Source organism: Narcine bancroftii, chromosome 6, assembly GCF_036971445.1.
Source record: "Narcine bancroftii isolate sNarBan1 chromosome 6, sNarBan1.hap1, whole genome shotgun sequence".
Classification (NCBI taxonomy): domain Eukaryota; kingdom Metazoa; phylum Chordata; class Chondrichthyes; order Torpediniformes; family Narcinidae; genus Narcine; species Narcine bancroftii.
In genome coordinates this window covers 159,246,023-159,271,919 of record NC_091474.1, presented here as the reverse complement: position 1 = coordinate 159,271,919, position 25,897 = coordinate 159,246,023, and the positions used below count along the sequence as shown (strand labels likewise).

General features: G+C 36.6%; 1 long non-coding RNA gene across 1 annotated transcript; it reads left to right on the top strand.

Moving 5' to 3' along the window:
* The first annotated feature begins 508 nt into the window (after window positions 1-508).
* Window positions 509-21,989, top strand: LOC138737642 (uncharacterized). The gene is made up of 3 exons (XR_011341101.1): window positions 509-593; window positions 3,991-4,126; window positions 21,907-21,989. It is a non-coding gene; the product is annotated as an uncharacterized lncRNA (long non-coding RNA).
* Window positions 21,990-25,897: the final 3,908 nt, after the last annotated feature.

Here is a 25,897-nt window from a genome sequence, read left to right as displayed (position 1 = left end):
TGTTCACAGTAGTCGACCGCGTCACCTGGTGGCCAGAAACAATCCCCCAGGCTGACACATACCATGTCCTGTGCCAAAGCACTCCTCTCATCCTGGATTGCAAGATTTGGACTGTCACGGCACATCATTTCTGACCGAGGCACACAGTTCACCTCCAGTTTGTGGTGCTACATTGCCAATCTATGGGGTGCTCAGCTACACCATATGATGGCAAGCCAACAGCATGGTGGAGCTGGGTGGAGAAGCTAGCACGGGCACTTTTGGGCATCCGAACAGCACCAAAAGAAGACCTTCACGTATCATCAAGGACAGTGACCACCCGGGTAGGAGCAGGACCCTGGGCTCAGTGGTGTTCCCTTCCCTAGGCTGACACCAAACCAGATTTCCCACACCTTCAGATAAGTTATTTTGCACCATTGTGATTGAGATCAAGTCCAGCCTTATTTTGTCACAATGCTGGTGTTTTTATAGTGACTGCTTTTGCCAAATTTTCTGGTGCTTTAGCTACAGTACAACTTCACAAATGGTCACAACCATGCCTTTGTTGGAAATACACTTTTTTTCAGAGAACTGGTCACTTTTTAAAAAAAATGGTGAGTCTGGTGTGCACGTGAGGGAAATGTTCGGAGTCAGGAGCTCCATTGTGCCTGGGAGAGAGGGAGGGAAGGGAAGAGAAAGAAGGGGTGAGGAGGGAGGGAGGGAAGGGAAGGGAACGGCATTGAGCCCGGAGTCCCACTCCTACCTGGGAGGCCACTGTCCTTGATGATGCCGAGACAAGGGATTCTCCTGACTGCTTGCAGCTGGGAGACAGTGGCATGCAGTTTGAGAGGGAGAGTTGGAGAGAGGAGTCAATAGGGGAAGGTAAAGAAGAAATGGAAAGAGTGAGGGGAGGGAGTTACCTGAAACGAGGACAAACGTCATTCTAATTACATGTCGGGTGAATTTATTTTTAACCTGTGAATTCAGTTCAGCTCTGAAAAGTATTTGTATAAATAAGGATTTCTGATATCCTCATTTATCTGAATTTTTTTAAAAAAATCAGATAAATGAGGATTTTGGAGAATCCGATTTTGGATCATTAGAGTTGTACTCTACAATATTGTGGTCCTAGATCAATAATGTTTTTGAGAATGAAGTAGTAAATCAAAGAAGGAGAAAAATCAAAAAAAGGCTTCTGCTCAACTACTAATAATGTAACTATTAATGTAATTCAATACAGAAAGATTTTACAAAACAATTTTGTTGTTAGCATTCATATAATCCAATAAATATTTTAATGGATTTAATTAATTATAGGCAACTGGCTAACACTTATATTATTCTTTCTGATTTTCTTTATATGTATATGAGATGACTGGTTATATATCTCAGAATTTTGTATGCAAGTTTATATATTAAACTGAATTAAAATATTTTAAAAAGAAAGAAAAGAAAAACTACATTTAAGCAATTTTTACAACTATATATCTTTTTCAAATATTGCTATATTGTCTTTTTTTTAACATTTAGGCTGTGTGTATGATGTTGTAATTTAAAGGTATAATTTGAATTTTGCTAGTTGTCTATCTCATTACTATTTCCATTACAATCAGTGATATATGGGAATACAATTTACAAGTAACATCAGTACAAAAAAGTTACTAAGTATTCTGAATGGTCTGGTACAGGAGGAGGTCCATTGTTGGGGTTGGGGGGTGGTGGGATGGGTGACACCATAAATTCAACTAAAAGTAAAAGTTCCATTATTAACATGTAATACTACATTTAGAATGTTACAAACATGAAATTCTTTAACTTTTACCTCCTGTGATGCAGATAGAGAGTCACCACTTTGACCAGCACCCCTCACAGAAACCTTGTGCTCCTAGGTGGTCTCCCCTTCAAGTACTGACCAGGCCTGAACTTGCTTATCTTCTGAGATTAAACAACCTTAGGCATATTCAGGCTATTAGCTATACCCTTCTGCTGCTGCCTCACTCAATTGAAAGTTTTGATATGGCATAAATTTTAAAAAGTCACCTCAGTTGTTTGCAGCCTCAATTGATGACAAGTGCCGTGCTATGCAATTTCCAAAACCCATTTGTATTTGCAAAATACATTTCAGTTTAAATTGCAGCCTCCCAGCACCAAAGGGTCTGTACTTTTGCCAATTATTAGTTTTAATGAATTGCAAAAACATGTCTGTGGTTAAGTCTTCAAAGTAGTTCAACATCCAAAGTTACAACATCTCTTTATAGCTAACTGATTTAAGGATAAATATTCATGACTACTGTTGTAGGGATTATTAATCATATCATAATTGCCCCCTCAATTGTAATTGTGAAATGATAAATGGTTATAATTGCACCTATTTCCAATCTAGATACTGAATGTTAAATAATACCAGGTGAGTGCAAATACATGTGTTTTTCAACAGTTTTTGCACTCACTGTAAAAGGATCAGAAATGTATACAAAAAGCTGCAGCTACATAGGTCATTTAATCTTGCCAAACACTCCGGACCTTTCAGAACTATCCAGAAAAGTATTCCAAAGAAAAAAAAATGTGATATTGCACGAAACAAAACAATTAAGAACCTTTATATTTTCATTATTTTCTTGTAACTTTTGTGATTAATTAACTTCAGTTGTGCTCATCCTATATGTATTTGCAAATCAATATATGGCTCAAGATGAATAGGAAGTTGTACCATGAATGGCATCAAATGCTTCAGTCTCAGTTTTGTACAGTAAAAACCCAGGTATCTGGCACCTAAGGGGATTGGTAGCTGTCAAATAAGAGAGTTTTCTGGTTGCTTGAGACTCACTCTTACAATTCCTAACTAATATACCAGCATTAAGAATAAATTGTTTAAAAGACTAAGTAACAGTGTAAAATGTAAAGTAATTTGAGAAAAAAATCAGTATTGTAGTTCTTGATTATGTAAAGTTCACTTTAATTAGGTAATTCCAATAACATACTAAATTTAAATTTAAATTCAAACCCAGGTCACTAGCAATGTAACAGCATTCTGACAGCCTTGCTACCATCATTATTAACCCCCACTCCTCCAAGTTTACAGAAAAAGGCTTACTAATATAATTAATAATATACTAATTATGAATCTTACTAGCCAGGGATAAGGCGACACTTGAAGAGAGTCACCTCAAAATCAAGCGGGTCAACCAACTCTTCATCCTTGGCAACACCATTTTATTCAAACACAACTTTATTCAAACTTTACTCAAATAGTTGCTACGAGCAAAGCATGACCAAGGCATTCCACTGCTGAATATTTGTTCCCATCTCCACCAAAGGTTTATGTAATACTTAGAGAACATTTACTTTAAAATTTTAAACTTTTATTTCTTCCTATTTATTTTAACTTTTATTTATTTATTTCTATCATTTTTTTTTTGGCCAGTTGTGTGAGGTAGCCGGTTGCATGAATTCCAGATAACAGGGGTTTTATTGTATTCAGCTGGTTTAATTTGTACTGTACGTGTAATCAAGAATCTTGTTGGCATCCGCACAACCTGCAAAAAATGGTGAAGGGATCAGCTGAGGTTTTTTGATGAACAGGATTCAATGACTCTACCCAACAAGAACAGAATGAAATTTAGTTACAATAGCTCTAACAGAAGAATAGCCTGCAGAAACTGATGGTCACAAGATATAGATAAGGAAGAGCTTTTTGGGAAGAACACCAACTGTCTGTGAACACTTCCAGAGTTAAACTCCAGTTGGTGATGTGAGTTTCAGAGTTTACTGCCTAGATTCTTTCGGAGGTGGTGAGGCAGATTGCTGACCTGCTTATGGACTGACTGATTTGGCATTTCCTTCATCCAAATTAAAAAAAAAACAGTTCTGTGAGGAGTGATCTGATTGGATGTATTAATCATTACGTCGAAATACAACATTTAAAATGATCCTCACTCTTTTCAGGTGTTGAAACAAGAAATGAATTGTTTATTCTTGGTACATTTCACAAAGGTTTGTGTCTCCCTACAGGTTTTCTTTCATTTAGTGCACTTGTGGCTTTTTTCGAAAGTAGTGAACTCATTCTCGAAGTGGAAGAAATAAAGTGTGTCCATGGTTCCAGACAGAAAGAGTGCAAATTACTGAACTTGAACTAAGGGAGTAACAGGTAAATATTTTAACCATTAAGTATTTTTGCTAAGTCTTAAAGATTCAGTATGGTTTCACACAAAATGTTGCAGATGCAGAATTGATAGAATTTCACTCAAAGTTTGGAAGGATCAGAATATTGCTTCGTGCATTACAAACTTCAAGTGATGTGAAAAGCAAGGTATAAAACCAGTGGAATGTTCCAAATATGGACGAATTTGATTGACAAAATTAGACACCTCTTTGGGGAAACTGGAGCCGCATTGTGCTTTGGCTTGTAATAAGCAACAAAATGTTTTGTATCATTTATGACACATACCACCTCTTTGTTGTTGAAGAAAGCTATGAAAAATAATAAATCATTTGGAAAGCTTGGAGTAGCATGTCAATTTAGAGAATGCTGATTATGGGAAAAGAGGTTACATATACAATTTTTAACTGTTATTCATCTACAGTTATGTAAGTACATCAGTCAACATTCCCATAAAGTAATATTTAAAAAATATCACACATATTGAATCTAAGGGTTAAACTGTATTTCTTGCAAGTAAATTCTGATTTGTGGCTTTCAAGTGATTGTTTAATGTATTTCATGCCATCTCCTGGCAACTCTCAGTTTGCCTGAGAGTGAGATAACCAGGTAGGTTAGTTTTTAGTTTCTTTGTTCTATGAAATGGCAAAGGACATAGAATGTCCTGACATCTTTTATTGATCATTTAACTATCATTTAATCATTATTTAACAATGTTTAGCACTGTCTTACCAAATTTTTATGGCTTGTAACAATGTATAGCAACTGAGAATAATGTCAAATAAACCATGGAAAACTCATTTAGAATGGATCTATTTGAATGAGTCATAGACTAATTCCTGCAAGCAATTATAAAGCTACAATTTTTAGCAACTAAAAGACAGAATTTAAGACAACAGAAAGTTGGAAATTGGATTTGGAATTTGGACTGGATCAGTTGGTCTCTGTTTAGAGCATTTCAAACTCAAGGGGACATGATAATTGACAGCAGCTCAAGGGCCTTTGTAGAAGCAGTAAACACTGTGTGTTTATTGCAAGTTAGAACACAGTTTGGAGAAACTACCGCTTGTCGTTTGAGGACTGTTTTGGTTTTGGAGTTATTGTTGTGCATGCTTACATCTGAGTGCGACAGTCAGCTGAATGGATAATATGGCAGCCGCTGGGGCCGTTGCCCCTGAGAAAGTGAAGATCATGGAACTTAAAGTAGAATTGCAAAGATGGCAATTAGATACAAGCTACTCTTCAAGCAAGATTGAATGAGACAATGGAAAAGTGGAAGGTCATGGCTGCTGGGGATACAAATCCTATGGAATTACTGCAAAAAAATCAATAGAATCTAAGATCAGCCACATGAAAATGGCTGAAGATGTACAAAAAGTTGGTGGTGAGGAGGATGGGCAATCCAGAGCAGAGACAAATCAGAAATTAAGGAGACATCTGAAGTAGAAGATGATATACGACCAGGTGATAGTGCATCAAATGCTGGAAGCAGGAGAATTAAGAGGAGTTCTAGAGCAGGCTCCAGTGTTTCAAATACTGAATATATAAAGGTTCAGACAACTCTTGAAGCAGAGAAAGAAATGCTTCAAATTAAATCTGCTTTAGAAGAAGAACAACGACAAGAGGAAGAGCAGGAGGAGCAACTATGAAGTGAAGAGAAGCAGCTACAGAGAGAAGATGAGCTGAAATGTGACCAGCTACAAAGAGAAGAGGAGCTAAGGAAGAAAGAGGAGCAGCTAAGGAGGCAAAAGGAGTAACTCGAACTGGACAAAATAATTGCTGTTAATCAGGCCAGGTCGATGGCACTGGAAGGCTCTGAATTATCTGTTGCTCAATGTAAATTATCTAAAGTGTTTAATGTTTTGGAGTCACATTTTGAGGAAGGAAAACAGAAGAAAAAAATGTTTCATACCAAAGAAAAGCCAGTGTTGCAGGTTATGAGACATGCATGGTCCTTACTAGACAGACCAGTTAAGGCACGGTGGTGCCAAATCTCAAACTCCAATAATGAACCCAGTGGACATTGATGTGAGGCAAATACCATCTCACAAGCTAGAATACTACCCGCTCCCATCAGCTAACAGAAATCCGGGAAATCAAAGTAACTTATGCCCAGGCAATAGCTGCATCATTAATTCTGACTCTGCCTAAAGGAAATATCCCATATCAAAATGACATTGAACTGTGGACACATGTAAAAAATGTTTGTTTACACAAAATCAACTTTAAGATTAAGTTGTTGATTTGTTCAGATGTAGCAAAAACTCTGGAACCATTAGATATGATAAGGAGTGTGGGAGATGGATCTTACACAGTCAAAACTATGCTTGGTTGGATGATTAATGGACCTTTAGGAGAAAGAAAAGAAGTTCAAAATCAATTGACTATAAATGTCACCAAGATATTGATTGTTAAGCTTGATAGGCTGTGGGAGGAGCCACTCAAGAATGATTCTCCTGAGTGCATTAGTGATAACCAAGAAACTTTAAAGGAAAAGCAGCATTTCTTTGAATCGGTGTCAAAATCTGCCAAGCTAGTTAATGATCATTATTGCATTGGATTACCTTTAAAGGAAAGGGAAATATGCATAGCTGATACTAGAAGTGTTGTTGAACAACGTACATTGAATTTAAAGAGAAGATTCTTCTTTTAATTTAGACTACACCAACTGCGTGTCATCTTGGAAAGTAGTGATGGCCAAAAAATGGCCATGGGGTTCTCCATCCACAGAAGAAAAAAACATCACGTGGTGTTTAATTGTGGAGCAACCTTTAGGGGAGTTTCACTAAATTCTCCACTCTTACAGGGTCCTGATTAGACCAGTGCATTAAATAGATTCCTCAAAGAACCTGTTGTCATCGCTGCAGACAATGAAGCAATGTTCCACCAGGTGAAAGTACCGAATAAAGACTGTGACTTGTTACAATTCCTTTGGTGGCCTGATGGAGACTACGGTCAGAACATGGTGGAATGCAGAATGCAGGGCATCTATTTTAATTGACTTCATCCCCAAGTTGTGTGAATTTTGCCCTTAGGAAGTGTGCTGAGGACGATCTGGAGCAATTTGGCTCTCAAGCTTTAAGCACCATTATGAATAACTTTTATATGGATGGCTGTCTCATTTCTGCATTACAGTAGGAGAACCAATAGCATTCTACAGCAAAGGAGGCTTTCTAGTTACCAAATGAACGAATAACAGTCCCAAGATATTGATGTCATATCTGAAAGAGAGAGGACAAAATAAATGAAGAATTTGGACTGAGACCATGACAACTTCCTGTAGAGAGGGTGTTAGATTATAATGGTGTGTTCAGTGTGGCATTTTTTAAATTCAAATTCAATTTACAGGACTGACCACTCACAAGAAAGGGGATTCTATCAAAAGTCAGTTCAACATATGGTCTTCTAGGAATATTGGCAACTGTTGCTCTGACTGCCAAAAATATCCTGCAAAATTTGTGGAGGTAAAAGTTTGGTTGGGATGATGAGATACCAGAATCCATTGTACAAGAATGGACATGTTGGATACAGGATAATTGTAAGCTGAAAGACTTCAAGATTGACAGATGTTTCAAAGCCACAAATTTTGGAACTATAACATCTGCTCAATTGCATCACTTTCCTGATGCACGTGAAGACAGTCACAGAACTGATAGTTACCGGTTACTGCACGATAACAAGGATCGGGTCTATTGTGGATTTGCAATGGCAAAGGCCAGAGTGGATCCATTGAAACCATTCACTATCCCTTGAATGGAGTTGATGGCTGCTACCATGGTGAACAGAATGGACACAATGTTGAAAAGAGAGTTGCAGATGAAACTGACAGACTCCATTTTTTGGACATAGCACCTCTGTGCTCATATACATCAACAATAAAACCTCAAGGTTTTGAATTTCCGTGGCTATCAGATAAAACCTCACGTTCGATACGGTGGAGATACGTTAATGCAGTTAACAATCCTGCAAATCTGGTTTACCAAGGTTTAAAAGTCAAGTTTTTTTATGAAGAAAGAAATGTGGGTGTCCGGGCTTCGATTTCTTCATCAGCCTATAAAGGAGTGGCCTCAAAATCTTGATAAATTAATAGAAATGTTACCAGAGGGCTCTGAAATCAGGAGTATTACATGCAAATACTGTTCAGATAATATCTGAACAAATGGATTCAGTTACCTGTTTAATCCATTACTTCTCATCCTGGAATCATTTGAAAAAGGCAACAGTGTGGATGCTCAGATTTAAAAGATGGTTTCAGAATCGTAGCAGGAAGAACAAACAAACAAGTGATGCTACTTCTCAATTTAAATTGGATATCATCCATCAAGGAGATCTACCACAAAAGGAGACAGGAGCTTTTGAGACTCAAGAAAAGGGAAGTCTCACAGTTAAAGAATTGATTAATGCTGAGATAGAGATAATCCGTTTTTGCAAGAGAAAAAGATTTTCAGATGAAATTTCAAATCTGAAAAAAAGGAATGAATGTCAAGAGGACAAGCCACATTGGTAAACTCAACCCTATTCTCAGGAATGGTGTTTTCAGACTTGGTGGGCACCTTAGTAAGGTAGCAACGCCAGAAGAGATGAAACATCCTGTCACACTGGCCAAAAATTTTCACATTTCAGATCTAATTCTTCTACATATTCATGAAGAGATAGGTCACGATGGTTGCAACCATATGTTATCCATACTAGGGTGAAAATATTGGATTTGTGCCATCAGGTTAAGCAGAACAATTGTGACAAAATGTGTTGTTTGTCAGTGTGTAAATACTCATTATGGACAATGGGTGATGGCAGATTTGCCTCAGAACAGAGTCTCTCCAGATGAATCTCTATTTGCATATGTTGGAGTTGATTATTTTGGACCCTTTGAAGTGAAATGTGCAAGGAGTGCTGTGAACCGCTATGGTGTAATTTTCACATGTTTAGCCATGAGCAATTCACATGGAAGTGGCATCACCACTTTATACAGACTCTTTCATCAATGCCCTTCAGTGTTTTATCACCAGATATGGTCAAATGTAGGAACTACGATCTGACAATGGCAATAATTTAGTGGGAGTTCAGCCAGCGTGAGTTAAAGAAGCAATCATAAACTGGAATCCAGCTCAAATCCATGATGAACTAACCCAGAAACAAATTAATTGGATTTTCAATCCCCCTACTGGCTCACACCTTGGAGGTGTATGGGAAAGACTGATTAGATCAGTGCAAAAAGTTTTTAATTCTATCCTAGATGGACAAAATCTTAATGAGGAAAGTCTTCTAATAGTCCTATGTGAAGTTGAAGCTATCCTCAACAGTTGCCAAACACTAAGACTTTAACAGATCCAAATGGCCTTGAAGCACTTAACCCGAACCATCTTTTACTTCTTAAAGGTAATCTTTCATTGCCACCAAGGCAGTTTCAGAAGGAAGACATACATGCATGCCCCAGGTGGAAGTAGTTGCAATTTATATCAGATTTGTTCTGGGAAAGATGGGTGAAAGAATATCTTCCACTGTTGCAGGAGAGGCAGGAAGGTTTAAGATTAGGCTTAATTTCATGGCAGGGGATGTCATGATCATCACAGACCATATAGCACCTTGAAATTCCTAGTTGATGGGAAGATTGTTAATACCATCCAAGACAAAAGAGGACTTGCACATCAAGTTTGGATCATGACTAAAACTGGCTTTCTGAACAGATCAGTTACCAAAGTATGTCTTTTACAAGAGGCAGAATGCTTCCGCATTCTTTTGAAATTTAACTGATATATAAACTACTAAGTACTATGTTTGTTTTTTTTAAACTTTGGATGGTAATTATTATATTTTAGGCACAATAATTAAGAGCTGGTACTTTAAGGGTTAAAAAGTATTTCTTGCAAGCAAATTCTGTTTTGTGTCTTTCAAGCGTTGTTTAATATATTTAATGCTGTCTCCTGGCAACACCCATTTTGAAGGTCATGGCTTGCCTGAGAGTGAGTTAACCAGGTCAGGTAGTTCTTAGTTTCTTTGTTCTCTGAAATGGTAAGGGACTTCGAATGTTCTGACCACTTTTTTTAATCATCACTTATCAATGTTTACTACCATCTAACAAAGTTTTTATGGTTTATAACAACATATAGCAACTGATAATGTCAAATAAACCACGGAAAACTCAACTCAACTTTAGCATGGATTTGTTTGAATAAGTCATAGACATTAGCAACATTCTAATTCTGGCAAGGAAAATAGTCACTATTTTTAATTGATAAATTATTAATTTTTAGTGTAATTGAGAAACTGTCAGAAACTTGTTGCACTATAGTTAGGAAATGGTAATTTTCTTTCCCATTATTTGTCATGTCTCAAAAAGGGAAGTTTTGTTTTAAGCTATAGGTTTATGGGAATAAATCAAACAGAGAAAAGTTGCTTCTGTGATGGAAGAAAGAAAAAATAGTTGTACTTTTAGAGTAGTGGGTCAGAAGCAGCATTGGTAAAAGCCTGGGAACAATTTACCTGCCTATCATCTTGCATATAAACTGACTTAGCACTTAGAGGACCTCAAAAGAGAATGAAGCAAATGGCTGAAATGGGGAAAAAAATGCATATTCTATTTCACACAATCGTGACAGATCATTCCCATTACGTTGTTGCTTGTAGCAATAAATACTTAACAAATGTGCTTTAAAATCAGTATACACAAACTCATCTGAAAGAAACTGCAAACATTTCAGGAACTGATAACAATGTTAAAAAAAATTCAAATTTAAATAAAGGCCAACTGAAATATAAGATAAAAATACTGGGAAAGATTGTCAGATGGCAAGGATATAGAGATATGGAGATCAATGTAGTTCTGTGAATGATGTTGAGTTACTATAAACATTGCATATTAAGAACAAAAATCGAATGTGGAATGTGGAAACCCTTCACCCACAATGTTTACAATGAACAAAAACTAAAACTCTGCTGCTTGAATGTGATACATATCCCTCTATTCTCTGCATGTTCACATGTCTATTTAGAAGCCTCTTAAAAGCTACTACTGCATTGTATCAGTTTCCTCGATTATCATTACAGATACCTACCACTCTCAATTTATACAACTTGTCCCACATATCCTTTAAATTTTACCCTTTCGAGTTAAAAGCATGTCTTCTTGTATGTGACATTTTTACCCTGGGAAAAAGTTTCTGATGCCCACCCTAAAAATATCTCTCATAATTTTATAAACTTCTATCGAGTCTCCCCTCAGTCTCTGCACTCCAAAGAAAAAACTCCCAAATTTATTCATCCTTTTCTCATTGCTCATACCTTCTAATCCAGGCAGAATCCTTGTAAACCTCTTCTGTACCCTTCTCTCATTGCTCATACCTTCTAATCCAGGCAGAATCCTTGTAAACCTCTTCTGTACCCTTTTCTCATTGCTCATACCTTCTAATCCAGGCAGAATCCTTGTAAATCTCTTCTGTACCCTTCTCTCATTGCTCATACCTTCTAATCCAGGCAGAATCCTTGTAAATCTCTTCTGTACCCTTCTCTCATTGCTCATACCTTCTAATCCAGGCAGAATCCTTGTAAATCTCTTCTGTACCCTTCTCTCATTGCTCATACCTTCTAATCAAGGCAGAATCCTTGTAAACCTCTTCTGTACCCTTCTCTCATTGCTCATACCTTCTAATCCAGGCAGAATCCTTGTAAATCTCTTCTGTACCCTTTTCTCATACCTTCTAATCCTTCTGTACCCTTTCCAAAATTTATGCCTCCTTACTATGATGAAGGAACCAAAATTTTACACAATTAATCCTTACTCTCATATTCAATGGCTTGCCCAATGAAAGCAATCTACTTGTGTGGCCACTTTCAAGGGACTATGGACCTGCACTCCAACAGAATGTGATCCACTAACTAATATTAAGCAACTTGAACCAGCAGGCTTAAGCAACTAGCAAAAAAATGTGGAAAATAAATAGGTTAAAAAAAAAAGCATTTAAAATTGGTGCCCCCGAATGGTGTGTTTGCCAATCCATGCAACATGCAATCTCAAGCAACCAGCAAATTCACTTTTCTGGCATCTTTCAATCCCCATAGGTGTCGGATACTGGGAGTTTTACTGTACTTCTTATATACTTGACAGTGGGTCATTTCTTTTTGAATATTAATATTTTTTGTGCACATCTATCTATCAAGAGGTTGTTGGCTTGGCCATGTAGATATCACGGTTAACAAGTTGCTGCATAAAATATTGCAACACAGCAATAAACTCATCTGTATTTACATTCAGTCAATTCAATGTGTTTCATTTCAATGCAATTTAAGTAATTGTGAATCAATACAAGGAAGTTGCCATGATGCTCAAGAGTCTTTGGCAAATTGTTACTCAACTACGGTAAATGTTGCATTTGATAGTCTCCAGCAGCAGTACTGGTCTTGCCCCAACAAATACAGACATAGCTCCTGCTTGTGTTCAAGTTGCACGCAACAGCACAACTGAAGGTGTACTGCCAATTTGCAGAAGACAGTGTCTCAGTGAAGTTGGACTAGATTTTAAAAAGAGTAGAACTTTTACATGGTACATTGGACATTATTTACCTCCTGATAATGTGGGAAAAACTTTCCATTTTAATTTGCTTTGTTCATATTATAAAAATTAGCAACTATTTAGGTGGGATTAGTAAAAAAAAGAACTGGAGGCAGTTGTTTTCATATTGACTGTTCCTGTGTTAACTCTGCAATTCTGGCAAAATGTTTTTTTCTCAAATTCATAAGCATTGCCGCTCTATCTCCTCGCTTGATACATGATTGTTGAATAGTTTCAGTTCTACATCTGTACATTGGCCAAATAGTGTTCATCCTTTCAATGCCTATTCATATTCTCGAGGGTCTTTTATGTAATTTCAGACGCAGTTATTAGGAAATCCCCATCCACCACATTTAGCGTATAAATTTTACTTTCAGCTCCAACACCAGAGTTTTCATGTAGTTGCTGTGAAAGGATATACACAGTCGTTTTCTGTTTGGAATTCCTGTACTGACTTGTGCAGTCATACTACATTAAAAGGATTTCACCGTTGACGTTACCATAATGAATGCTCTGTTGATTTGGGATTCAATATCACAGGAACTGTCTTATAATTTGAAACCAGGTAAAAGGTTCTACCAAAAAATGCAATTTTCTGATGGCAACCTCTATTCTGATTGATTGTTCTCAGTTTGTAAATAATTTACTCAACCTTTTTGAGAGTATGAAATGTGAAAGCAGTGAGACAGAAAGAGGTGGAGGTTTATGAACAAAGGACCACATGTAAACTATCACAGGTCCTGTCTTTATGCTTTTGGTGCACTCATTATTCCAGACAACAAAATGAATTCACACATATGGATATGAAAAGCAGGGCATGTTTCATCCTTAAAGGTATAGCACATTTATTCTTGATCTTTATTGCTTATTTACCCCATAGAAATACTATTAATTTGACTTGAGATTTAACCAAGACGGTGATAAGTGCTAAAACTAAAATCAATAAAAATCATATCCTCAATCTTTTATTTAAAAATTCTTGATACTCAGTCTCATTTTGCATTGTATAAGTTTCCAAAAATAACCTCTTTTATGTGTGTGTGTGTGTGTGTGTGTGTGTGTGTGTGTGTGTGTGTGTGTGTGTGTGTGTGTGTGTGTGTGTGTGTGTTTGTGTGATATATGCACACACACACACACACACATATAAAAGAGGTTATTTTTGGAAACTTATACAATGCAAAATGAGAGAGTCTTATGAGTTCCCGTTACATTTAGCATGAATATCACTTTAAGGGCTAGTACAGGCTGCAACCATTCATAGCTTTGGAGAGACTGGGTGGGATCAGTTAGTACAGGCTGTACCCAAATTTGTTACTTTGGAGAGGCGAAAGGACATTGGGTTCTTTTTTTTTAAACAGATGGTGGGAGAGTCCTGTGTGTAGAACATTGAATGAACAACACATTATTGACCAGTGGACATCTCATCGAACATGGAGCAGGAATGACTGTGTGATAATGAAAAATTCAGCTGATTCTCCCTGTTGGGAATTATTGAACCCCACAGTCTCTTTGATTTACCCATACCTGGGTTTTGGAAGCATTGTGGAAGTCACACAATTTGTTTCCCATGCACAAGGAAAAGGGGAATTATGACAACCATATATAGGAAAAGATATTTCTCTGGAAGAAACTTGAAGAAGATTCATGAGTTTCTGGCAGTCTGGTCAGTCATTCTCTCCCATCTCCTTTGTGATTACTTCTGTGCATCAGTTTAAAAGTCTGCATTTTGACAATAGATTTCTTAGACTGAACTTTGGAATGACTTTCCAGAATTGTGCCTAAGCTGTAATGGTTTGGGTAAAACACACACACACACACACACACACACACACACACACACACACACACACACACACACACACACACACACACACACACACACACACACACACACACACACACACACACACATAGTTGGGCTACATCAGTGGTTTTCAAATTGCCCCCTAAACTCACATTCCACTTTAGGCAATCCCTATGCTGTAAGTGCTCTGTGAATAGCAAGGGGTATGTGACCTAATTGTTACTGAAATATTTTGCTTGAGAAAAAATGTAATTGGCCCATCCATTTCCTTTGGAGTTAAGAAACCGTGCACATAACAAGTCAATTAGTTATGATTAAAACATTGGTTTTAAAGCCTTTTTTCTTTCCACTCACATGCCATATAAGTAATCCTTTACTAATCACAGAGCACTTTTGCATAGGGAATTCTTACAGTGGAATGTGAGTTTGGGGGGCAGTTTGAAAACCACTGGGTTATATTATTATTAGTTTTTTTTAATACTTTATTTTAATTTTGTGGTCAAACATATATCAAGAATTAACCATTGCAAATACATAAATTGAAATGAAAAAATCGACATTACAAGTTGTCCATATCTCCAAACAGCTCCATCCCCCTCCCCTCCAAACAAATCCCCAAAAGAAAAAAAATAGAAAAGAAAGAAGGAGAAAAGCAGCAAAGAGGGAAAAGAGAAGGAAATGTCTCAATCCGGGTTCCACTTTGGAGGATCTAATTCCTTTTCTTACCTAGATCTCAAATAGGGGAAAGAAGAAGGACATAGAACTCAGGAACAGAATAAGTAACCCTAAATATTCAACTTTGTGTTCTGCAAGTCTGGCTGCCATACAATTGTACTTCTTCCTTAGATTGTAAGTAATTTTCTCCAGGGGAGCACAACTATGCATTTCTGCATTCCATCGGGCTATGTCCAGAAGGGAATCAGACGTTCAAATAACTGCAATACATTTCCTGGCCTGGAGAAAGTTCATTTTATTTAAAAATTTTCAAATCATTATCTGTTTTAATCCCCAAATACTTAATCCCATTCTTTGGCCATCTAAATTGAATATTTCTTTGATCATTTCTATAATCCCAAATCAATTAATGGCATAATTTCACTTTTGTCCAAATTTATTTTATACCCAGAGACACTCTCGTCAGCTTCCATTTGCAAATGCATCTTTTGCTTTGTCAGATATATTAATATATCATCTGCAAACAAACTGATCTTATATTCATTTTAGTTTACTCTGAATCCCTTGATGTCTGGATCTTGTTGAATAATTTCTGCCAAAGGTTCTATAGCCAATATGAAAGTGCCGGAGATAATGGACATCCTTGTCTGCTAGATCTGGACAGTGGGAATGCTGGAGATATTGCTGATTTTTCACAACTCTGGCCTTAGGTTCATTGTATAGGGTTTGAGTCAAATTTATAAAGTTTTGACCTAATCCATATCTTTCCAGCACTTTAAATAGAAAATTCCACTCCAGTCTATCGAAAGACTTTTCTGCATCTAAGGCAACTGCCACACTTAAGTCACCTCTTTTCTGGGCCAAATTAATTGTAGTAAGCAATCTACTTACCTTATCCGCCAATTGCCTTTTCTTAACAAATTCTGTTTGGGAACATTTTTGCCAGAATTGATAAATAAGGATCAATCTATTAGTAGTTATTAAAAAATATAATATTTTAAAAGAAAAAAAACACCGCCTTACTGGTCTGTGATGTAACAATACATTGCTTTTGGAAAGATATCTTTACGATAATTAACCTTGAGACAGATCTTGTGTCTTAATACTGTTAAATTTCACAAAGCAAGTAAAATAGAGAGAAAAATTTACTAAGTATTTTAAAAATTGCACTGGCACAAATGGGAAAATGTTATTTCAAGAAATTTAATTTTTAAAATACATTCTGACAGTTATTAAAAGCAGTCAAATACTGAAGACGAAAAATGAAGAATCTAATGGTCTAAAATGTTTTTCAGTGATGTACTGATCTCTTCTAAAGAACCATTAGTTTGTTTTTAATGATAAATAAAATATATTTTTCCCTTCTCCACTTTCCATGATTCAAATGTGAGCCAATATACAGTAAATCTTCAGGTGGGTAGAAGGACACAGATATGTAAAACTTGCTGTTTAACTCAGCTGGATCTCCTGTAACTACTCTCTGAAACTTAAAACTCACCTCCAGATGGATTCAGCAAAACGGCACTCTCACGAATCAGGAATTTGAGCAAAAAGCTCAGATGCATCTAGTAGATCTTGTAGGGGTTGATTTTAGGGTGAGCCATTTTAACAGTGGGAAAGCCTTGTATTTACACCCTGTAACCATCAGATCTGCAAAATAAAACTTTTCATTCAGAAAACTCATTCATATCTGTTACAGAGTAACTTTTATAATTACTGAAATCCCCGATATAAAGAGTTTAATTTTTAAAATTGACCTTGGTGTCATATCACTTTACTGTATCCATATATCTAAGGAGGTAGTATCATCCACTGCTTTTGATCAATAGTTCCCATTTTTGCACTTTTTGTAAAGATATGTTTAAACCGTTTCAAATACATCAATGACCATGTTAATGCATTAAAAAGAGAATGTTATGCAAACAGACAAACCAGTGCATATTTAAAGGAAATTAAACCCTTTGGTAAGTTGTTCTGCAAATCACTTAGTCACATAATAGTTATTTTTGGATTCTCTCTCTAGCCATGCTACCAAATGGATTAGGTGATTTTAAAAATTGTTAAGGAAAGATTGTATTGGTGCTGATAAATAGTTTAGATCCCCTACATTGCACCAAATTATGTCCATTTGCTCTGATTAAAGGTAAGAATGTTTGATACCCATGAGAATGACTTCATTGTCTCTTTGCATAAACCTTACTTGTAAGTGACATGCAGATCATCTATAAAACTGAATGTCACTCATACCAATGGGTGAATTAAACATTCTGACAGAAATGTCATGATGGCAAATGATAAAAATATTATTTTTGCATCACCCTGATTTTCCAAACTTCATTTTGATGATCAGGTAATCTTTTACAATCTTCCAAATTATCTTCCTTTAAGAAATGATTTTCTGCTTAGCCTGGGTCACGGACCTCATTGTCTCATCTTGTCAGTTTCCTGAACTTGCTGTCTTGAGAACATTTAAGTATTTTTCTAATCTCTTCTTGCTGATACACCCTTGAATTGAAAGTGATCCCCTCTGAACTTTCCAGACATTGGTTAAATCACAGGCCGACTGCACCAGCTTAAGTTCCAATTCTCATTTCAAGCATGCCAAAGAGCAGCAAACATCAAGATGGTGGCTAAATGGGCCAGAAGTTCAGACATCAATGTCCAAGAAGCAATTGCAGGATGCAGGGGAGAAAATGGATTACAGTTTTTCAGCCATTTTCTTATCATTTTTAAAAATGGTTCATTCTGATGTCTCTTTAATCACTCCTTCACAACAAACATAAAATTAATCCCATAATCAAAATCAAAACAGTTTTTAGTTAACTGCCATGCATGCTCATAATAAGAGTCTTTTGAACTAAATCAGGGATTAAATGTTTATTTACTTCTATTTTTTATATATCGAACAATATGGTTAATTAATAGAGACCTTCCCTTTGCCATTTACTAAAAATTACAGTCCATGTGTAAAATGCTGTAAATTCCATTGGCAAAACAAGTGACAACTAAAATTAATTTTTCATATAGGGGTACATTGAATTAATCTTTAAACAATACAAAATGTTGAAAAATATTGGTTCTTTAATCATTTATAATTAAGAATATGTATAAACTAATAATAAGAAATATGTTAAATTTCACAAAGCAAGTAAAATAGAAAGAAGATTTTCCGAAGTATTTTAAAAATCTGTCATGATTACATGAACAGTAAAACAATTATATTGCTGTTAAAAGATCTTCAAAGAAAATCCATTGAAGCAACCCATAATTTAGTGGCAGTTTAATTAAAAAAAAAGCATACTTGAGAAACGTTTCAATTTCTATACCTGTACTGACATTTTATCTTCAATTCTTAGTATTTTCAAGGTGATTGTCATTGGATTGACCCTGTATGCTTGTATGCTTGTTTATTTATTTGAATTTTGTTCATTTTATATAAGCAATTAAATGTCAAAATTTATTCTACATTTGCTTTCCCCAATTTTGTGGAGATTAGATTTAGGGAAATCCTTGTCCATGGTAGACCCAATAATCAATTCATCTTTAAAAATCGAATAGCCTGGTCTACTGATCCCAAATAAACACTCTTGTCATAATTCATTGCAAGCAGACTTGTTTCTGATGAGAGGGACATTCATTTCATGGATGTCTTTGATTAATTGTTATGCAAAGGGCTGAACATTTCACAGACTGAATGAAATCCAGAAAATATTCAGATAAGAGCATGATAACATTTAACCATCAAATGCAAAGATGCAAATGATTATTTTTGGGAAGAGATCAGCTGTTATACAAACTACTCGATCATATTGTCAGTACAAATAGTTTTAAGTAAATTAAATAATGCCAAATAACCAAATGTGAAAGCAGCCACATATTTCAGGCCAAATTTTAACTAATTAAAATGGTGTACTTTATTTACCACATTTTTGTATATATTCACAAAAAGATAGTGGGTGAGACAGAAATTAATCAAAACAACCCACAACATGAAGCAGGCAATATAAATATATACTAAGATGCAACTGAACTTGCTTTTTATATAGGACCCCTAGGCTTCCAGTATGAAGACAAGGTATAGATGCTGCTTTGGAGAAGCATTTAAAGAAACCTAACTCTATAATAATGATGATTATCTCTTAATAGTCATTAACCAAGTACAGATGCACCAAAATTCTTAGTTGCTGCAGCCAAACAGGTACATAACTACAATGGCATACATTAAATTAACACAATATGCCAAGAGAGAAAAAAAGACAATGAATATTAAAGGATAGATAAATAAATATTCACAGCTGCAGTTAGTGTGAAAATAAAACAAGATGTTTTAATAGTTTAGTCAGATCTTTTGAAGGTCTCAGAGCATTTTTATGGTTAGGGTTAAGATAGTATAGGAATTCTAAAAGTCAGAAAATTGTTGAAAAAAAAACTGTTCTTGAACATAGAGGTGTTTGGATTTAAGGCACACTTGGCTGAATACATATTCCAATCAGCCAAACAATTTGATACAAACTATCGTTTGAACAAAGCAAAATTCATCTTCAGTGGAGAGATGACATTAGCCTCATGAACTTCTCATGATTACATAGTTGATAGTAACTGCTGGAAATAGCACCCATCTTTGAAACTACAAAAGACCTAAAAGGCTGGGAAATTCCTTTCACCTATGTTTTTGATCATGAGATGCTGATGTCATTTGTTAGGCCAACATTTATTGCCCATCCCTAATAGCCTCCAAACTGCGAGAGTTTATTTTAGAAGGCAGTTAAGCATGGGCATTGCTGTGGGTCTGGATCACATATCCCTGAAGGACAGGATGGGTATTTACAATGGTCTGCTAATTTCATTGGTTCTTTTACCAATGCTAGTGTTTTTTTTAAATCCAGATTCACACAAATACTTAAATGTACTCATCCATATATTCAACCTCTCATCTGCAGATCAATAGATTATATTTGAAAACCTTTGCTATGTCCTGTTCTTGTGTGGCATCATTAAACTGCAGCAAAATTCTTCTGCATTTCAAATAGATTAAAAACAATGAAGTAAAAATGTTACTAAAATCTTCATTTTTAAGGTAAGATCTAAAGTGTACAATGCATTACCTATTTTAATGTCTCCCTAGGTTCTAAAGTAATCTCACGCCATATGCTAAGGCTGCTTTGGGCAATGAAATTTTCTCATTATAACGATTTTTCTTTAAATGCTCTATCGAGATGCAATTGGCTGCTTTTGAGATTCACAACCATTGCCAAGGAGCACAGAAAAATTTTTCAACTGAAAAGAATGTAAATTGAAAATATAGCTTGATTACAAATTGATGAAAGGAATTTATTGGCTGAATTTAAGCCAATGTTTACTGAAAACACAAATTTATGGCAGGATTTATGGGACAATCCCCGTAGGGCTGTCCATGGCCCCTCACCCTGTTGGTTGGCTTTGTGTATAAGGGATCTAAAAGCTTTATGCCCTGTGTAATGATTTAATTACTGTTAACATAGCCAGAAATAAAAGCTCAGCAGGGAGATGGCAAACCAAAATACTAAACGTGGAGGCAAGAAGATAGATTAATGATCTGTGAGGTATTAGATACCCTTAGATGATGTACACAGGGCCTGCATCAAAGGCCAAATATCAACAATTAGTCTGTAAATTTAAGGACTACATTGTGGTGAATGTAGAAGCAGTCTAAAGTAAATGGTAAAATAAACCTCCTTTCTGAAAACATTCTCAAACTGAATGCACTAGAGATAATAACATTATAACATTATAACATTATAACATGTTTATAACATTTAAATAAAATATTTATTACATTGATGATCAAATTAAGCAGTATAAATTGTAACAAAAATGAACACTATACAAATAGTAAATTGATAAATAACTGATAAGAAATTCATTTAATCACATAATATCCCAATTTAAACAGACAATTATGGATATCCAGAGGAAAACAATTGACATTGTCTCTAAACCTTGTTGAGGGCAGTTTTCAGCCAAACTGTTGATCTGTGAATTCTGGTAGCATTTTTAGAAAGCTTCAATCATCCCCAATACAATACATTTCCTGAAATTTGTTGGAACAAAGAATTACACACACAAGTTCATTGTCAATAATAGGAAATCTTCAGATTTATTATTGCTTGAGCCCCACCAGGTTTTTTACATATGTATAAAAGACTTACTATTAATATTTTGGTCTGACTAATTTAGTACATACAAAATGAAAATAATGTTTTATTATCATAATTGTTGTCTTATATTTTATAATTTCTTCTCACATTTTCATTGGAACTGGTTGAATAAATTGGCCACGGAAAAACATCCCAAACATCTCCGATACCTATGAAAATATAATTAATGCTACTCTTCTATTTAAATTGCTTCTGGTAATGGAGAGAACTCTGAAAAGATTTGGATATTCACTTGTGATATAGAAAGAAACCTTCAACTTTTTTCATGTTTATTTTTAATGCAAAATAAACTATTTTGAAAAAAAAACTTTTGGAAACCAAGTGAAATAAATTTTGCTCAGGTCTAATATGGATCAGATACAGAGCTCCCCCTGCTGTGCCTGATTATTGTAACATATCTCAAAGCATTAGCATCCACTGCATTGATGGAATTTTCCCGCTTGCCTTGCCCACCTGGCTAAGCAGGAGCAGCAATGAAATAGTTTAAATCTGTGTTTGTGTTTCACTCATAGGTGAAGACGTTCAATTTCCGTCTTATTTACAGGAACTAAATTCAATACGAGAGGTGAAATGACAAAGTCACAGCCGATTGGATCAATCAATTCTCCAGACAGAATAATCAAAGTTTTGCAAGTAGAATTTTATTTGATTAATTCAAGTATTACATTTATTTAAATATTACATTATTCCAACACATCATGAAAACTTATATCAGAAATGAATTAAAATACCCATACAAATTGCATATTTGGAAAGGGAACTTCATTACTTTGAATAAAATAAAATGATGATGTAATTTATTTGGCAATTAATGCATTAATATAAGTATGCACCAGGATACAATTTTAACTGAACACACTAAATGTGTGGATCTGGTTTCCTGCTAGTAAAGGTATAATTTATGCTTCTTCAGTTGAATAAAAACAAGATATCCTAAAACTCAATTTATGTCTTTATTGTAGTGCTTAAGTTCAGTACACGTCAGCTGCAGGCTCATTTGTGGCTGACCAGTCCGATGCGGGACAGGCAGACACGATTGCAGCGGTTGCAAGGGAAAATTGGTTGGTTGGGGTTGGGTGTTGGGTTTTTCCTCCTTTGCCTTTTGTCAGTGAGGTGGGCTCTGCGGTCTTCTTCAAATGAGGCTGCTGCCCGCCAAACTGTGAGGCGCCAAGATGCACGGTTTGAGGCGTTATCAGCCCACTGGCGGTGGTCAATGTGGCAGGCACCAAGAGATTTCTTTAGGCAGTCCTTGTACCTTTTCTTTGGTGCACCTCTGTCACGGTGGCCAGTGGAGAGCTCGCCATATAATACGATCTTGGGAAGGCGATGGTCCTCCATTCTGGAGACGTGACCCATCCAGCGCAGCTGGATCTTCAGCAGCGTGGACTCGATGCTGTCGACCTCTGCCATCTCGAGTACCTCGACGTTAGGGGTGTGAGCGCTCCAATGGATGTTGAGGATGGAGCGGAGACAACGCTGGTGGAAGCGTTCTAGGAGCCGTAGGTGGTGCCGGTAGAGGACCCATGATTCGGAGCCGAACAGGAGTGTGGGTATGACAACGGCTCTGTATACGCTTATCTTTGTGAGGTTTTTCAGTTGGTTGTTTTTCCAGACTCTTTTGTGTAGTCTTCCAAAGGCGCTATTTGCCTTGGCGAGTCTGTTGTCTATCTCATTGTCGATCCTTGCATCTGATGAAATGGTGCAGCCGAGATAGGTAAACTGGTTGACCGTTTTGAGTTTTGTGTGCCCGATGGAGATGTGGGGGGGCTGGTAGTCATGGTGGGGAGCTGGCTGATGGAGGACCTCAGTTTTCTTCAGGCTGACTTCCAGGCCAAACATTTTGGCAGTTTCCGCAAAGCAGGACGTCAAGCGCTGAAGAGCTGGCTCTGAATGGGCAACTAAAGCGGCATCATCTGCAAAGAGTAGTTCACGGACAAGTTTCTCTTGTGTCTTGGTGTGAGCTTGCAGGCGCCTCAGATTGAAGAGACTGCCATCCGTGCGGTACCGGATGTAAACAGCGTCTTCATTGTTGGTGTCTTTCATGGCTTGGTTCAGCATCATGCTGAAGAAGATTGAAAAGAGGGTTGGTGCGAGAACACAGCCTTGCTTCACGCCATTGTTAATGGAGAAGGGTTCAGAGAGCTCATTGCTGTATCTGACCCGACCTTGTTGGTTTTCGTGCAGTTGGATAATCATGTTGAGGAACTTTGGGGGACATCCGATGCGCTCTAGTATTTGCCAAAGCCCTTTCCTGCTCACGGTGTCGAAGGCTTTGGTGAGGTCAACAAAGGTGATGTAGAGTCCTTTGTTTTGTTCTCTGCACTTTTCTTGGAGCTGTCTGAGGGCAAAGACCATGTCAGTGGTTCCTCTGTTTGCGCGAAAGCCGCACTGTGATTCTGGGAGAATATTCTCAGCGACACTAGGTATTATTCTATTTAGTATAATCCTAGCGAAGATTTTGCCTGCAATGGAGAGCAACGTGATTCCCCTGTAGTTTGAGCAGTCTGATTTCTCGCCTTTGTTTTTGTACAGGGTGATGATGGTGGCATCACGAAGATCCTGAGGCAGTTTACCTTGGTCCCAACAAAGCTTGAAAAACTCATGCAGTTTGGCATGCAGAGTTTTGCCGCCAGCCTTCCAGACTTCTGGGGGGATTCCATCCATACCTGCTGCTTTGCCACTTTAAATCTTCGTCCGCGAAGCCAAGCCAAAGAAAAAAGTTCAGTACAATGGCATGCAGCTGATGTTCTGGTCTGACACATGAAGTAGAAAGTCCTCCTGGCACAAAGGAAGATACTACAGTAAAACCCTATTATCCAGAATTCAAGCAACCAGCAACCAGCATCTGGCAAAACAAATTGTGGAAAATAGAGAGGTAAAAAATATGGAAGTTTAAAATTGGCACATCTCACCGTTAGTTCACCAATCATGCAACTTGCAGTCTAAAGCAACTTGAAAATGCACTTATACGGCATCGACCAATCCCCATATGTGCTGGATTCTAGGAGTTTTCTGTAATTGACATTTCTTGGGTAGGAAAGTTGGTATTCAGTGCTGGTGACAATTCAAGGCACAAGAGTTCTTTTCTTCACATTTTCTCCTCATGGTTTCTCTTTTCTTGCATTTATCTCACTGAGGGAGTTGCAAGTCCTCATCCATGTTTCTTCATGATGCTCTTCTCTCCTTCTTGGGTTCTCTGTAATAGGTTTGATTTGCAGTCATGTTATCTTTGTGATTTATCTTCAAAGAGGCACGCTGACCTGTTGCTTGAAAGAGAACTAAGTCCCTCACTTAGTTTGTTCTCCCAGCTTACCACATTGCTTTCTCAGTCAATTCCCACACACTCACCTCAGCAATTTATAGCTTTCATTATCATTGGCCAACTCCTCCAGCAGAGCACCCCAATATAAAGCAAGATGTGTTCTCATGAATGAGCTGAAAATATGCTTTGTCAGTTATGATGGGATGAACAAGAATATTGCAGTGGATATAGGTTGCATATTAGTATGGGGAGGTAACGGCAATAAAAATAGTCCTGTGAAAATGTAGCACCTTATATCAGTTTGGTTAATGGTAAAACAACTTTATCAGATTTATCAGTGCGATGTTAACAAATAATAATTTGATCTTCAGAAACATATATTACTTTTACATGTTTGGGATTTTTGGCAGGTTTTTGTGAATCTCTTTCCTTTATTCCTACCACCATTTCATAAAAATAGACCTCAGGCATTGGTTTTGACATTGCATTTGACAGAGCTGATTTTTGAGGAGAGAAAAAAAAATCAGGGAATTAAAAAAGGAGTGACCGAAAGAGCACTACAATCAATGTATTTAAAAAGGCATATAGACAAGATAATTTCAGTGATCAGATAACCATACACCGCCCAGTTTCATTTGTTGCAGCTCTGTAGCAAATTTATTGCTCCTGAGTTATTGGGTCAGCCCACAGCCAAGATACAAGTCACATCCCAATGCTCTTCATAATTTATTTCTATTTTATTCCAGTTCCACATTAGGGAACATCCTATACTAAAATATTTTAAAGAGACTAAAGTACAGGTAGATTCAAAGGTTAAGACCTCTGTATGGAATCAATTTTATTGCTTTGGTTTTCTTCCAGGAATTAATCTCCATGGATTTAGAGATTTTGCGGGAACATGCATTTTTCCTAAATGGTGTGGGGGAGAAGCAACTGCGTCTAGATTTTATTTCACTTTGGCTATACTTCTTGACTTGGTACCACTTAATTTTGCCATAGTAGTTATAAAATGATTAATTATTCCACAGTGGTGTAGTAATTTTTATAGGTTCTAATAAAGTAGATGTCATACAAGCAACATTGTGATTGCTTAATTTAATGTCAAATATGTACAGTAATTCCAAAACCTTAAAAAAGAATATTGGAGATTTGCATGGAGTATTTGTGACTCCAGTTCTTCAATGTATTAAAGATTGTTATCTTTAAAATTGTTGTTTTTCCTTCAGAACCCTATTGTGAATTTTTTTAAATATCAATAGATTTGAAGATTTTG